Source organism: Schistocerca gregaria, chromosome X (genome assembly GCF_023897955.1).
Source record: "Schistocerca gregaria isolate iqSchGreg1 chromosome X, iqSchGreg1.2, whole genome shotgun sequence".
Taxonomy (NCBI): Eukaryota; Metazoa; Arthropoda; class Insecta; order Orthoptera; family Acrididae; genus Schistocerca; species Schistocerca gregaria.
Window position 1 is genome coordinate 37,398,772 of NC_064931.1, and position 18,140 is coordinate 37,416,911.

Consider the following 18,140-nt stretch of genomic DNA (forward strand, 5'->3'; position numbering starts at 1 on the left):
ATATGCTTATGTCGTATGGTATTATTTTTTGGGGTAATTCTTCTGATTCAAAAAGGGTATTTTTGGCTCAAAAACGGGCTGTTCGAGCTATATGTGGTGTAAGTTCGAGAACCTGTTATCGACCCCTATTCAATAGTCTGGTAATTCTGACATTACCCTCACAGTATATATTTTCTTTAATGTCGTTTGTTGTTAGCAATATTAGTCTATTCCCAAGAGTTAGTAGCTTTCACTCAATTAATACTAGGCAGAAATCCAATCTGCATGTGGAATGCACTTCCTTGACTCTTGTGCAGTACTCTGCTACATCCATTTTCAATAAGCTACCACAAGAACTCAAAAATCTTAGCAGTAGCCCAAACTCTTTTAAGTCTAAACTGAAGAGTTTCCTCATGGCTCATCACTTCTAGTCTGCCGAGGAGCTCCTGGAAGAGCTAAAAAATTAAGCAAATTCCAGTGTTACGTTGTTGATTTTCTTTATTTAAACTTACGACTTGTCACCTGAATATGGTTTTTTATATTTCATTTTATCTGTTTCTAATATCGTGTTATAATTTCATGTATTGACTCGTTCCATGACCATGGAGACTTCTCCTTAATTTGGTCCCACAGAACAATAAATAAATAAATAAAAACTTCCTTCGTGAATGACTTATACTTCCTTAAGATTCTTCCTATGAATCTTAGTCTGGCATCTCCTTTTCCCACTGTCTGTTTTATGTGGTCATTCCACTTAAGGTCGCTCTGAATAGTTACTCCTAGATAGTTTGCGGGTGGATACTGTTTGTAGCAGTTTCTCATCAACAGTGTATTTGCACGGTAGCGGCTTTCTTTTCCTACATATGCAAAATATTTTACATTTATTTACGATCAGGGTCTACTGCCAGAGCCTGCACCATTCATCGGTCCTCTGTGGGTCATTCCGCAAATCAAAACTATCGTCTGGGATTGCTACTATGTTTCATATAACTACATCATCTGTGAACAGTCTTAAAGGTCATCTTATGCTTTCTCCTAGATCATTTATATACATCGTAAACAGTAACGATCCTACCACACTTCCTTGGGTTACTCCGGAAATTACCTTTACATCTGTCGTTTTTGTTCTGTTAACAGCGACGTATTGAGTTCTGTCTGCGAGGAAGTCGTAAACCCAGTCGCAAATCTGGTCTAATACTCGATAGGCTCCTATTTTTTCACTAAACGGCAGTGCGGGATGGTGTCAGATGCCTTCCAAAGTCAAGGAACAGGGCATCGACCTGAACTCTGTTGTCTACAACGCTATGAATCTCATAGAGGAACAGAGCGAGCTGAGTTTCGCAAGCTCTCTGTCTGCGGAATCCCCGTTGATTTTTGTAGAGGGGATCTTCGTTCTCCAAAAACGTCATAATTCTTGAGCATAAAAGATGTTCCACAATTCTACAACAGACTGACGTTAACAATATAGATTTTCAATTGGGTGCATGTATCCTACGGTCCTTCTTCAAAACGGGAATGACATGCGCCTTTTTCCAGTCGCTAGGAACCGCTCGTTGCTACAGCTGCTGCTGGAAGAGGAGCAAGTTCTTTCACATAATCTGTGAAGAATATTACAAGTATCTCATGTGGTCCTGATCCATTTCCACTGCTAAGCGATTGTAGTTATTTTTCTATTCTACGATCGGTTATCTCAACATCTGACACTTCGATATGATTGAAAGAAGGGACTGTATGACGATCTGCATGCCAGGCTGGCCGAGCGGTTCTAGGCGCTACAGTCTGGAACCGCGCGACCACTACGGTCGCAGGTTCGAATCCTGCCTCGGGCATGGATGTGTGTGATGTCCTTAGGTTAGTTAGGTTTAAGTAGTTCTACGTTCTAGGGGACTGATGACCTCAGAAGTTAAGTCCCATAGTGCTCAGAGCCATTTGAACCATTTTTTTTTTTTGTGACGATCTTCTGCAGTGAAACAATTTCGGAAGACTGAATTCAGTATTTCGGCCTTCTCTCTGTTATCTTCTGTTTCGGTGCCAGTATGGTCTTTGAGTGAATGAACACGTGATTTCGTACCACTAACTAATTTTACATAAGACCAAAACCTCTTAGGGTTTTTACCCAAATCGGCTGACGAAATATTTCTTTCAAAGTCATTGAACTTTTCTCTCATTGATCACCTTACGCTCATTTCCACATCGTTCAATTTTTGTTGATCAGCTAGGTTTTGACTTCTCTTGAACATGAGATGAAACTCTCTATGTTTACAGAGCAGTTTTCTAACGAGGCTATTATACCATGATGGGTCTTTCCATCCCTTACGACCTTGCCAGGAACATATTTGCCTAAGGCATATTAAAATGATGCTTTTGAGTTTTTTACCATATTTGCTCCACATCGTCGTCCTTATCACTGAATATTTGATGCTGCCTACTCAGTCTACAATTCGTATCCTGTCACTCTTGCTAAGCAAAAAATCTCCCTACCTTTCTTTACATGCCTTGTAAAACCCATAGTTATATTTCCTATCACAGCCTTATGATCACTGATACCTTCCTCCACGTTAACTGCTTCGATAAGTTCAGTTCTCTTTGTTGACAGGAAGTCTAACATGTAACCTTGACGAGTTGATTCTCGAGCTATCTGCTCCATGTAATTTCCGCGCAACACATTCAGAACAATGTTACACAAATTCCTGTCTCTGGCATTAGTTTTGACGGAATGACTCACTCATTGTATCCCTGGCAAGTTGAAGTCACCTCCCCCATTACAACAGCATGACTAGGACAATAATTAACAACATTCTGTAAGTTTTCACTGAAGCAGTCTACTACTAGAGTTCATGACCCATTCGGTCTATAAAACCATGGAATTACCATTTCTGACCAACTTTTCATGCTTAACTTCACCCAGATTACTTCTCATTTGGGATCCGTGATAACCTGGCTATTATCGAGTTCGTTACTACAACATAGTAAAGTTGCTGTTATAGTCATACCACAGCCTAAGTCGTATTCCACTAGTATTTGATGCCACGTTTATAAAATACAACATCAAATAGTGTAAAGTCGAACAAAATAGTCGTGTGAGGAGACGGCTGGCTGTCGTGTCAGAAAATAATTATCAAATAAGTTTGTTTGATTGTTTTTATTACTTTCTCTCCCTCATTTGTAGGCAACTTCGGAGAAGAATATGATGAGACAGTAACTGCTTTGTATCATGTCTATTTTCATGGTACTCTGCCATTTATTTAAGCATAATCAAACGGTAGAAAACTTTGAGGTTATGCCTGTGGTTCTGGTTTGAAAGATACAGATCTCACTGCCTATCTCACACCTGTGGAGAATTCGTTGATCGTACCTGTACGACTTAGACGCTGATGGAAATTACATACCAACTAAAGAGTGATTGTTTCAGTTGGTCAGTATGACAAAGAGAGCATACAATAAGTGGAAGCAGGAGAATACGGACGCAGCTTTACTGAAATATCGGAATTGTAAATTTGGATTTAATGGAGCGTTTAGATGATGTAATACACCAAAGCCTATACTGCGTCGTCATTTGAAGGCTTAAATAAAACACAAAAATTTAGAAGACCTAATGATATGGCAGCAGAGATGGAAGATGAATGAACACAGCAAATAATTAATTTAGAATATTGTTTTTTTTTTCAGAGTAGCTGTTACTGAATTAATGAAACTTGCCTACCAACTATCTGCGAAATATCATCTACATCATCGATTCAATAAAGAAAAAGTAGCCGGTAAAAAACAGAATTACAGGTTTATAAAAGATCATCCCACTTTGTCCTTGCGAGTTCCTGAAGTAATATCGGTGGCACGAAAGAAAAGGTTTAATAAAGAGCTTATTAATGAGTTTTTTATAAAAATGAGGAAATATTAGATAAATATAAGTTTTCTGCATAACACAGACGATAAATAGCTTGGACAAGAAGAGAATAGAAGCTTTCGAAATGTGGTGCTACAGAAGAATGCTTAAGATTAGATGGGTGGATCACATAACCAATGGGGAAGTATTGAATAGGATTTGGGAGAAGAGAAGTTTGTGGCACAACTTGACCAGAACAAGGGATCGGTTGGTAGGACATGTTCTGAGGCATCAAGGGATCACCAATTTTGCATTGGAGGGCAGTGTGGAGGGTAAAAATCGTAGAGGGAGACCAAGAGATGAATACACTAAGCAGATTCAGAAGGATGTAGGTTGCAGTAGGTACTGAGAGATGAAGAAGCTTGCACAGGATAGAGTAGCATGGAGAGCTGCATCAAACCAGTCTCAGGACTGAAGACCACAACAGCAACAAGTTTTCTGCTGACCAAATATGACGTGGATGAAATGGCATTACCCACCATTCACAAACAGTCTAAAGTAATTGCTCAAAAAAGCAAACAAAAAATGGTTAAAATGGCTCTGAGCACTATGGGACTTAACTGCTGAAGTCATCAGTCCCCTAGAACGTAGAACTACTTAAACCTAACTAACCTAAGGACGAAGTCTTAATAAAGGTCAGCTCTACCAAACACAAGTTTTAAAGGATCAAGAAATGAATGGATAACATACTAACCGTTTGTCTGATGGCTAGAAGATTTCATAAAAATTAAAAAAAAAGGAGAAAAACGGGACCAGAAACAAATTTTGGTTTTACTGGATTGACACTACAAACACATCAAGAATTTAGAGGCAATTCAGATGGCTCGTGTTGTAGTAAAATCATGCTATCATTTCCTGCTCACACGACACATCACCTTTAGCCATTGGACAGATCATTCTTTAAAACAATAGAAACAGCCACAATGAAGCTGCGTCTTCATGGCTACGCTCAAATCCTGGAAGTGTCATAAAACAAGCTAACATCCCAGAACTCATGCGTAATGGATACCCTAGACCAGTTTGTATGGATGTAGCAGGCTTGTGGTCATGTGAAAGAAAAGTCGTCAAAGAAGAGGACTTTGTAGCTGCTACTGTGCATATTGTTGATAAATCAGACTAAGAACCGAACGATGGAACTGAATCGACGACACGAACATCTGGATGTCTGCCTAATGTTACAACACCACTCAGTGACCAATCTGGGCCTTCTACAGTGTCTCAAGAATATGGACCCAGAAACAACACTGCAACAGTTACCTAAATTAACACTCAACAAATAAAATCTAATTTGAATAGTTTATCTCCTATCTAGTTAGCTAGAAATATACGACAAGAACTGAACGAACAATGGAATTAACATCGAGTCCTCACAGAAAGGAAGTGCAAGCCAAGGAAAAGGCAATTAAACGAAGAAACCTGTACACAAACCTATCAAAAAGAGACAGGCAAATGAAAACTTCAATAAGAATAAAAAGTAAACGACAGAATGAACTGATTATGTCATCTCGGCAAGGAAGATAGAGAAGAAGGCATAATTCAGTGTATGAAAAGTAAAGGAGGGGTGCATGACCTATGTTCTGGCGTGGAAAGTAAAATTAAGAAACATTTCTATCGTATCTCTGTTCAACCCAACGGATTTTTGACATGACAATTTTAGCAGTTTAATTTTTAAGTTTATGTAGTTCATTATATGTAACTATACAATTAACATTATACACTGAAAGCCAAAGAAACTGTCACACCTGCCTCATATTGTGTAGGGTCCTTGCGAGCACGCAGAAGTGCCGCAACAAATGGCATGGACTCGACTAATGTCTGAAGTAGTACTGGAGGACATTGACACCATGAATCCTGAAGGGCTGTCCATAAACCCGTAAGAGTGCGAGGAGGTGGAGATCTTTTCTGAACAACGCGTTGCAAGGCATTCCCAGATATGCTCAATAATGTTCATATCTGGGGAGTTTGATGGCCAGTGGAAGTGTTTAAACTCAGAAGAGTGTTCATGGAGGCACTTTGTAGCAATTCTAGACGTGTGGGGTGTCGCATTGTCCTGCTAGAATTTCCGTCGGAATGCACAATGGACAGGAATGTATGCAGGTGATCAGATACGATGCTTAGATGCGTGTCGCCTGTCAGACTCATATCTAGACGTATCAGGGGTCCATATCCTGCCAACTGCAAACGCCCTACACTATTACAGAGCCTCCACCAGCTTGAACACCCCCCTACTGACATGGATTCATGTCAGATTGTCTCGAAACCCGTACACGTCCATCCCCTCGATACAATCTGAAATGAGACTCGTCCAACCAGACAACATGCTTCCAGTCATCAACAGTCCAATGTCGGGGTTGATGGGTCCACTCGTGAAAAGGTCATATGGGAAAATCCTTAATTCATCGCTACCTCAGAGATGATGTGTCCCAGCGCTCGTGTGCTAACTACAACACTACGTTCAAAGTCACTTAAATCTTGATAACCTGCCACTGTAGCAGCAGTTACCGATCTAAAAACTGCGCCAGACACTTGTTGCCTTATATTGGCGTTGCTGACCGCAGTGCAGTATTCTGCTATTCTGCCTGTTCATATATCTCTGTATTTAAATACGCATGCCTATACCAGTTTCTTTGAGGTATGTATATATTTTCTTGGGCTGGTAAATTCTGATGTTTTGAAATGTTAAGGTGTCACTTTTTTGTAGCCTTTCACTTCTTGATAGGGTGGAAATTTACAATACAACCTTTGTTAAGAAATTCAGTATGAAGTTTGATTTGGTGTGAATAAACTCTATCCATGCTTCCTTGATTCCAGTTCTATATCGCGACCTTTTGTATTGCAGATGGTATTTCTTAGCTTCAGTTTCACTGTTTGGTTCTGGACTAAGCGAAATCAAGTTTCGCTGCAGTTTCATCTAATGTGAACATATCTCTATTTAAGGTGTCATTACCTTTCATTCTGTTCTGTTAAAGTCCAGTGTGAATAGAGCCTTCACACTAGATGCCACAGGAATCGGTGGTCTCAGTAGTGGGTGAAAGATCGTATGGGAGCATTTTGTAAGTGTGGGTTGCCTACATCAGGTGCAGGTATGCACTCAGGGCCAAACCTATTGTTCTCCTTTGACTGACAGGTACTTAACCTATTGTTCTCCTTTGATCGACAGGTACTTAACCTATAGTTCTCCTTTGATTGACAGGTACGTAACCTATTGTTCTGCTAAAAGGATCCTTCCTTTTGATTGACAGGTACGTAACCTATTGTTCTGCTAAAAGGATCCTTCCTTTTGATTGACATGCACTTAACCCTTTCGTGGTTGACGGGTCATATATGTCCCACTAATTTTGAGCCCCAGTTCGAGTGTCAGGATATATGTTATCCAGCTCTGCACGGTGCTGCCATCTAGGGACGACTGTACTGAACCAAAGAAAAAAATCGGGACTCCACTGCAAAGACAATAGAGAAGCGGTGACTACTTTTGTTGACTGGCGTGTATATATGGCCGCTGCAACACCACTTATTTGTGTCATTCTTCAGTTTTCATCATTTCTCACTTTCCAGCGATGTCTGAAGTAAGTAATTCATCTTATTATTAACTTAATTATCATTTTTTAGTACAAAAACAGTGTGGAATGTACTTCTCAGCGACTGTACTACCTTATAATCGAAATAAAATTAGTGGGACACATGTGTCCCTACAGACATTATTTGTAAAGATTAGCAAGACAATTGATTAATGGGTATTCATCCAAGAAAAAGAGGGGATCAATGCCCACTTTCTTCCCAGCAAAGAGAGGAGTCTCTAGCGTGCCAGATGACGTCCGGTTTGTGAACATAGGCAAACATGTACCTATAGACAGTGGCACTAGGGAGCGATGCAGATTCTGCAACAAAAACTCTAAAGAGAAGAGAACAGAAGTTGTTTGCACTGCTTGTGGTGTACCACTCTGTGCCACACCATGTTTTTCCAAGTTTCATGGCATGTACAGTTTTTTAAGTATTGATCATGTATCATGAAAACTGAAATGTAATGAATATTTTTTACACTGGCTCTACACAAATAAAAAGATTACATGCATGTATAATTTGTATTTATTTTATTCTCTGCAAAATCCTGTTTATGGCAAAAAAATTACAAAATCAGTCAGTCAGCAGAAAAGGTATCTTGCGTTGGTTCATGGGACATGTGTGTCCCACTTCCTGTTGTGAAAAAATGGAGAACTTAAAAAATATTTTCGTAGTGAAAATATAATAATAGGACTGAAAAGAAACTGTTATCACCTTAATATTTTAAAAATCTGTAAAAAATGAATTTTATCCATGAAAGGGTTAACTTGTTGTTCCCCAGCCCCCTACCCCTCACCTAAACACCCATCCCCCTTCCCCCCTTGCTGCTATAGGTACACTTTCAGGTCTGAGTTATTGGAATAGGCTCCTCTCACTCTTATCAATTTGGTGAGTACTTAGTTAAATTGATCAATTAATTAACCTCTCCACCTCTCGTAAATCCCCTCCCCTCCTCCTCCCCTCCCCTGCGCCACAAAATGGCAGGGAGTTCAAATTCCATCAGGACAATGCAACACACTTCTACTAACCTAAGAAAATTGCGTGAAAATAGGTCACTTGGGCTACCTCCAATGACCTAAGTCATCCGATTGACACCTCTTCCTAGGAACTGGTGGGAAGTTTGACCTCAGAAAATGCCAGGAAAGAAACGGCAGTTGGGCTACCTTCACTAACCTACGTCATCCGACCACCACCTCATCCTAGGAAATGGCGGGAAGAGGACTCAACCTGTGCTGGACATAAGTCTTTACTTAGCATGCACTATTTATTTAAACAATTAGAGGTAGTACCACCATAAAGTGTAGTCGCCATTGGGTCCAGAGTCCAACTGACCTAGTACACAGTAGTGCCACCAGAGGGAGCTGTCGTCTGTTCCGTGATGTAATCCAAGATGGTGGTGGGAAATGCCAGGAAACAGTGTGGTCACCATGGGGTCTGGAGTCCAACTGACCTAGTACACAGTACCGCCAGCAGAGGGTGCTGTCGTCCATTCCGTGATGTAACACAAAATGGCTGTCTGGAGGGGAAAATGACTCAGCCTGTGCTGGGCTGCTGGAGAAAGGAGGGAGTCTACTTGATTAATTTTGGAACAGTTTATTTAGGGATGGATTTTAGATAGTATATTTATCACACTGATATAAAACACACATTCTGACATGCTTGGAGTCACGTCACACAACCTACAGACCTGTAAACTACTCGTAAATTACCAAAATAACGCTCCGCAGACACGCCAACAACTCCTAAATTACCAAAAAAATTTCAGTACACAACACACAGACATGCAAACGCCTCCTAAGTAATGCAGTACACTGATGTGCAGACACAAAATCAACTCGTAAACTGTCGAAATAACGCATAGCACAGCCTGCTTGCAAAATAATGCAAGAGACATGCAAACAACGTGTGCAGGCACTGCCCACTGCCCTCTGTCCACTGGACCACACAGAAGGCTACCACACACGCCACCACAAATCTGGATGCACCAGCAGCCCCCTCAAAGTGACGCTGCTGTCATCTGCCAGTCCACACATAGGTGCCCATTCGCGTCCCTTAGTCATGAGGCGGCAGCATCCCTTTCATACTTGACACCTGAGAAATTACTCTCGAAATACATGATCACCTAGACACCGTTGCTGACGTGGCCAGACTGAAACGAAGACCTATTTGCAGAGCACAGATGCTACAAGGGCGTCATTGATGCAGCCGCAAGCGGCCACCGGACACAAGCCAGCACGAGCCATTGTTCTCACGCCATTGCTGCCTACAGCGAGCAGGTGAAAGTTGGGTCTATTTTCGGGTATACAATTAGAGTTCTTCAAGTGTTATGCTGATGTCACAGAACTCCAAGGCATCCTCACACTGGTCCCATATGCAAGACGCCTCTGGGCAGCACGTGTGTTTATCGTTGCTGTGGATACTGACGTCACAGAATAGCACAGGGTGCATTGTTCGAGCTGCGGCTGGCTGACGCAACATGTGAAATGTTCATCCTGCTATCAATATACGTCTCAAAAACGTTAAGCCTTCTCACCGCTAAAAGCCTGTACACGCACGTGAAAACACTGTTAATCATAAAAACATTTTTGTAGTTTGGAAAGAGAGCACTCTCTACACACTGACAGGGAAAATCAGAACAATTATGCAAACAGAATTCGAAGCACTGTCTTACAGAAGAGAAAAAAATGGCCGGAATTTTCGGTACCCTACAGCTACAGGTCTGGGGATGTCCCAGTGCCACAGTGGTGGATGAGTGACGGCATCCCCGCCAGAGATGGATGGTCTGCTTCAACTTGTCTTTGAACACTTGCTTTCTCAGAACTTTCTGTACATACCTTGCATCTATCTTGTCCGAATCAGTTTGTAGATGCTCCTACGTCCCAGCACAAAGGATGTCTTGTGAATTAATAGAGCATTATGATTGTATTTTGTACAGATCACCATATTGCACCGACAATTAAACCCTGCAAAGTGGCCTAGAGATTGTCAAATACAGAAAGACCTTTACTTAATTACACTGCTCTCCCACTGAGGAAAGGAGCTTCAATATTAGAGTGCGAAAGAGATCACAAACCCAGCAACATATCACCATGTACCTTTCTCGAACCTGTTTGCTACAGTAAACTTCCAAGTCTGTTTTAGTCAGTCCCTATGCATCTTACTACTGCCGCCATTTCCGCAGCTTTGTGCATGTGAGCGTTCTAATTTATGTTGTAAATGGGTAAAAGTTAGAGAAAGCCATATCTACCACTTTCTGCAACCCATGTAGAAACATAGAGACCTAAGTTAGTGCGACAGGACTGTGTTTCGACCATTTGTTGGAAATGGGCGCATTGTGGTGCGTCCCCAAACTACATACAGATACTACAGTCCGAAGCAGATCCATGTGCCTGAGGTCCCATTCACGTCTATCAGCCCAACGTGTTATCATCGCTATTCTGTACCATCCTACAGAGAAAATACGAAACATTGAAGCTCCACTAACTTCATATGTTATAGAACTCGATAAAATTTTTACTGTATTTCTCTCCTCCCATATATAGAACACAAATACCACCTGCATGCCGGCGTAGAGCACATGTGACAATCTTATTAAATATACAGGTAATGATCAGCTGCAGAGACCAGTTTAAAGTTTCATCACCTGTACTGTAGGAGGATGACCGTATCCCACAGACTACACTGTATGTTGCAAGAGACGCTCCATGTGACCCTGTGTTGTTGTTTGAAATAGTTCGTTTTCCTCTGCTCTAACATGCTTGGCACACTGCCACACTTTTTTTTTCCGCCACGACTTCGAGGTCTTTGTCAGATTCTAAACTGACATTAACATGTTCTGATGTACAGCCTCTCGCAGTAACCTAGACCTCGCATAGTGACGCGATTGACGTCATTCAAGATGGCTGCTGTGACGTCAGCTGATGACGCGAGTACCATTATCCAAGATGGCGGGAAGTGCCACACACCCACCAGCCAACCCCCTCTGGCGGGAAGTTTGAATTTGGGAGGGAACCTAGGTCAACTGGGCTACCTCTATATTTAAACTCATCTGCCACAGTAACGGAATATCTGATGGCTCTGCGTTCTGTTTTGACTGATTCCTCATATTACACTCATGAACGTGATCACTGTTTCGGTGCTAGCCATCCCCAGAGAGTGTCACCCATCCATAAAACTCTTTCTCCAACTCAAACAAACGTTGTCAGTCAATCATTATGTGGTAACCAACAGAGTGTCAGTGGACGGATGGGGTGGAAAACACACCGCTGATGTACTGACATAATAAGTTTTAGAGTTGACAGTGTGAACAGTTTTAGCAATTTTACAGTAATTTCAACACTGACCAATGATGTGACAGCATGTTTCCCAATTTCAGTATCATAGCTTAACCACCCTTTCTCCACTTTGCGAGTATCACTGCGAATGTGGATAGATGACTGTGCGTTCACAGCGCCATCTATCACAAAGCGAAGAAAGTGGTCCAACTAAAACATTCATATTTCTTTAATTACTTCACAATATGTAATAAATGGGGGTTCCTATTTAAAAAAACGCAGTTGACATCCGTTTGACCTATGGCAACGCCATCTAGCGGGCAAACCATAGCGACATCTGGTTTCCTCCTTCAAGCTAGACGAGTTTCATTCTTTGTAGTTTTTTCATTTGATGATTATTTCGTGAGATATTAGGCCTGGTCACGATCACCCTGTATATATCTAGCACCTCGAGCATAGTGCATCATTTACGATCTATCTCTATGTGGATGGGAGTCACAGAGAAATCTTGCAGTCTTAGGGTAAAATTAGAGACTAAAATGCCTCCCCACACTGTCTTTGACCAGAATGCCGTGCAGAAGCATTAACTGATTTAATCTGCAGCTGACCGGAACTAGACCGCTACATTCCACGTCTCGTGAATGACTGGAGCCAGCCAATTCCTTGCCCGTTCAAGTACCCAATATTTCTCCAGATGCTCCCATATCGAGGTGGTTAGTACCCCTTATCGGTGTATAGTAACAGATTTTAAAGTGTTGTGATGTAATAGCAGATGGTTAAGAAGAACAAGAAACGGGTGGTTTTTATGCATGATGGAGCTCCAGATGGATGGAGTTCGAAGCATTTTACGTAAATCAACTACGCTATCAACTCTAAAGTATGGTTGTAGAGTCTAGGATCAGTACCTGGAAGGTATTGGCAAGAGAGAACATAACCACCTGCACTCCTAAGGCTACAACGTTCCGCACTTAAAACAGGCTATAATTTTAGATCGCTTTACTTTCCGACCTATCAGTCATGTGGAATGCAGCGCTGTTAATATTCCGATGTAAGAAATATATTTCCAGCGCATGACATACATTCCTCTTGTCGGTTTCTCTACAATAAACTATGGGAACAAACCGTAAAATGAAAAAACTACTTCCTTAAAATATCGATTCCATGTGATACGTGCACAATAGAGTTTTCCAGAGATGTATAGCGTCCAATGTTCACATCAGATCACAGTTCAGAAGTTATACAATGTCCGCATCAGTCCTATATAGAATGATCGTTAGTAACGGAGAATACCTCTTGGAAGGAAATAGATAAACGTAAAGCAGAGGCGTTTGACATGTGAAATTACATATCATGCCGCCACTAGCTCTGGAAACAGGACACCTATTAGGCAAATGTGTACACGTGGGTTGCAGTGCCTGACAAACACTTATCGCTAACTTAGAATCGTCTTAGTTGTGAAACTAAAGTCTTGATTTTATACCCAAGATGTGATAGGGGAGTGGAGTACATTGCGTAAATCTTCGATTGTTTAGAGGAATGTGTCACGTTTCATCACACATGAGATGTAAGTCCTCTGGTGATCAAGAGGTTTAGTGTTAACGATAGCAAGTAGACACTGCTCTAAGATCCACACAGAAAACGTGGTTGTATATGAGTCGCACGCAGGCTATGTCACGTGACCGTTGCATCCTGACAGAACAGTGGAAAAATTGACCTGCAGCAACTTCTCCCTCTCTCTCTCTCTCTTTCTCTCTCTCTCTCTCTCTCTCTCTCTCTCTCTCTGTCTAGAATGGATCATCAGTCTACCATTAAATCAAACCTTGCCTCAACTCTATCTCAACTGGCCACCCCATCTACTCTATGTCATCCTTTAATGGAGATACAAGTAAATTTGAAGGCAGATGGTTCTCTGTTTTTCCAGGAAAGCATCACAGACATCAGTCAGCTCTTCTGAGTTTAAACACTTCCGCTGGCCGGAAAACTCCCCAGGCATGAACATTATTGAGCATATCTGGGATGGCTTGCAACATGCTGTTAGGAAGAGATCTCACCCCCTCGTACTCTTAGGATTTATGGACAGCCCTGCAGGATTCATGGTGTCAGTTCCCTCCAGCACAACTTCTGACATTATTCAGGTCCATGCCACATCGTGTTGTGGCACTTCTGCATGCTTCCTGGGGCCGTACACGATATTAGGCAGGTGTACCAGTTTCTTTGACTCTTCAGTGTAATACAAATTATCGTCCTCATTTGAATGAATTTAAGAAACGTTGGTCCAACTACAGTCGTGATGTCCTGCATAAAATAAAAAAAACAGAAAAATTACAAATTTACATACAAGGTACCACATAGTGTAGGGCATAAAGACTTTACTTTATTCTTTCTGCACATGCAAACACAGTGTGTGGATGGAAGGCAATAACAAGGTTTGGCCAAGTCTGATTGTTTCTTCTTGTGGCACCATACTTCAGACAAGGATGCAGTGATGGGAGACAGTATCTGCACATTTTTCCCACATAGTCTGTCCACTTCCAGCAAAAGTCATGTCAAGGCCCCCAAGGTTTTAGAGATACATTGTCAATTAACAAACCCAAGTAGTCTCATTCTGTAATTATTGTCCACAAGACCTGTGAATTTGTAGTGTGTAGTGAGACAGTCTGTGTCAATGGCCTTGCCACAGTGGCAACACCAATTCCAGTCAAATCACCAAAGTTAAGTGCTCTCAGGCTTGGGTAGCACTTGGGTGGGTCACCGTCTAGGTCTGGCTTGTGCGTCACAGCAGAAGGAAAACACAAAACTTATTGAGAGTCATGACACATGAAGAAAATTGTGCCAAGGCAAAGAGCAAGTTCTCTCCATCTGAATTTAGTTGAATGATGTAGCGTCTCTGGCCCAAAGCGCTCTATCTTTGAGACTTTGCTTCTTTGGACCATTTTGTTCCAGTGTTAACTTTCAGTGAGTGACGTGTTCAACTGCCATATTTGTTATATATAAGTGAATAATAGGTGCGTATTGAATACTTAGTGTGTGTTATCTCCCAACTAATCCCACTTGATAACCACAATGGTGAACCCGACACTGTCATCCTCTCATTGCGAGTTATTTTGTGCATGTTTCCGTCATTGAATACTTAGTGTGTGTTATATCTCAACTAATCCTATGTAATAACCACAAATGATAACAAAACTTTCACACTCTTGAACCTCTTAGTGCTTCTAAGAAATAACTTTAAATGTACATGAAGTTACCAACTCGAAAACTCTGAAGAAATTCCCACCCAAGATAATCACTTAAGTGGCCACAGAAGTGACATAACACAGTCACCAGTACAACCTCCCATGAGCGAAATGTCATTGACAGAAATTTACTGGGATTCGGGACTTTTAAAAGCTTCAAACGCTGCTCGTCTGATACACTGATGTTAGAAATTTCCATATTATCTTGCTATTTGTGATCATATACTCCTCTTGAGATTCTTGAATGTATGAGTTATTATCTGTCATACTCTGTACCAGAATGAGTTCCTGTTTGGCATTCGTAATAATCTGCCTCATGTCCCCAAAGTAGCCCATAAGCATTTTGAGAGGTATGCCTGCAGTAAATCACTTGTAATCTGCAGCTGTTCTGTCCTCTGGATCGTCTATGAACCATCCAGCATTTTGTAAACTATGCAAATCCGTGGGCGATACAGAGACGTATGTTTTAAGGGTTGATGTTACGCCGACATTGCGTGTACAGTAGGTCTCAGACCCATTGAGTTCATAACGTATCTCTTGGAACAGGAATGCTAAAGCGTTACGTGTAAGCTTGGATCCCAATGTATCACTGCCGTCGGTTTTCTTGAACGACGCCTCTATATGTATGAAACTCTTGCATGGAAGCATCAGTGCGTCTTGGTGCTGGATGAAAATACTAATTTCAGCGTTCTTGTTAAATATGGTTGAAGCGTAAGGTTTATGCAAGAAGTATTGCTGACTTATAATTCTCTCATCAGACTCTCCTGGACTGGTTATATTGAGTGAGGACGTCATTTCGAGGTTTGAAGTCAACTGATTTAAGAAAACCCATTTTCGCATATGTGTGCTGTGTATTGTGTACACTGGTTTAATACCGTACACCCATCCCGCCTTAGATGTAGTCATACAATGATTATTCTGGTCCACAACTCGCAGCTCCAAATACTCCAGTGTCAGATCTGTCACTGTAAGGTATATTGCATTGGCAGGAGTCTCAGCAATCTTATGCCCCGTTGCAACTGAGGGGAAGAATCCGTACATAGTATGGATCACACTGTCATTGAGAAAGGAGTTCGTTGCAATCTTACACTCGACTCGGATTGTGCTGATGGGCAGTATGTCCACAGTCTGATCTGACCTGTACAATTTACTAGGATCCTTCTTCAAAACCCGCCCTTTTGTGAAACCCAGTAGGCGCCCTATTGAGCCTTTCTGGTTAAAGTCAATCATTGCGTTTACAGTTCTTATTCAGTTTTAAGTGTATTGGTGTTTGCCCGTAGTTCAATACCTTTTCCAGACTGTTCAAAGACTTCGTTTAAATCGTCGATATCGTACGCATCCGGTTATATTTCCACAATGACTTTTTCACCATTAATATCCAGGCGCAGTTTGCTGTTAGTGATATTTGGGATGCTGTTGTATGTCTGCAGTCCAGTCAATGCAATACTCCATTCACCTATGCTCAAATCAATTGGCGGGAAGTAATTTGCATGCATTACAGATTATCGTTCTTTTAACGTCAAAGTGTACGACATTGCATCTGGACCTCAACTGATGAAGGAATGTTTAAAGCTCCTCCTTATATAGTCTGCTTCTTCTTCTTTGTAAACGTCAAGAGAAACATGATGCATAGACGTCCGCAGAGGTGTGTATTGAAGTCCTGATACCGCCGAAAATGGTGAACATACGTCTCCTGTGAGTGAAGTATCGTTGTAATTCTTCTGGCGGGTGCAGGTCACCAAATGAGTCGAAATAGTAGACGGGGCTGCAGTCCCACGTTTCATTGTTACCAGATTTATTGAAGATGGTGGATCCAAGATGACAGCGATAGAAGTGTCAAAGTTGCAATGACCTCATGGGGAAAGTTCAAATTTTCTACGGGAAAATAGGTCAATTGGGCTACCTTCGCTCACCTGAATCTCTCCCCTCCCTCCTCCTCCCCCATAAAATGGTTGGAAGTTCAAATTTTGGCGGAAAAAAGGTCACTCGGGCTACATCCATTAACTTAAGTCAATTAGCCATCACCTCTTCCTTGGAATTAGGCGGAAAAGGCCTTAGCCTGTGCTGGATAGGATGGACGTAAGTCTTTATTTTGTATGCAGTGTTTATTTAAAAAATTTGAGTTGTCATAGGCAGTAGCTCCATCACAAACGCTGAGCCAAAAGTGAAACAGATTAAATGTGGGTGTGAAAAACCTGAGTACTGTGAGGCATCCACCGGCTTGAGGGAGATAAGCGCGGAATTTATTGCATATCATAAAGCTTTGTTAGGAAAACACTGTACAGGTGCAAAGAAGGAGATAAAGAAATTTTTTAGAAGTACTGCATCCGATGTATGATTTCTAAATAAATAATCTTTGTACAAGTATTACGCCTGTTAGTATCGTTATTTTCAGTGGTACACCTATAATGATGCAGCAGCAGCAGCAACCAGTTACCCCGTACATCTCCTCACCTGTCATTGACAAAATGAATGGTCAAGTTACTCTTCATTGGTAAAATATATATAGCTGATTTCTCTGTGTATCCAATATAGTAAGTTAAGTGATGGAGCTATAGTGGCTACACACACTATTACTGTACCTTCAAGTGTATCTATCTATATATGCCAACTACTTGTCAGTATCATGGCACGGTGGGTGAAACTTCCTCATCACAAGGACTTTGTTATCAGTGACTGGTCCTGTGAAGATGCAAAACAAGACCTGAAGAAGAAGAAGAACAGAATACTCCTTCCTGATAATATTCGAGTAATTATTGTAGGTCCATCCAATTGTGGCAAGACTAATGTTCTCAAGACTCTGCTAACACATGTAGTGGAGTCCGATTTGAACATGTTTGTGTATTCTCAAAAACACTGTTTAAGCCCAAGTATCACCTATTACAAAAGATATTGCCTGGTGTAGATGGTGTTATATACTCGAAATACAGTGAAAGCAGTGATATCCCTCCACCTGAAAAAGCAAAGCCAAACACTCTCCTCACATTTGTCGATGTTGCTGTGCAAACCAAGACCAAATTCGAAAATATTTCTGTTTCGGTCGTCATATGGGTGCTGATGTATTTTATCTAAGCCAAACATATTCTAGAATACCGAAACAGTTGGTTAGGAATAATGCAAACCTAATTGTAGCCTTCAAAGAAGACAATATGAATTTAAAACACATTTACCAGGCACATGTAGAAACTGACATGTCGCTCAATGATT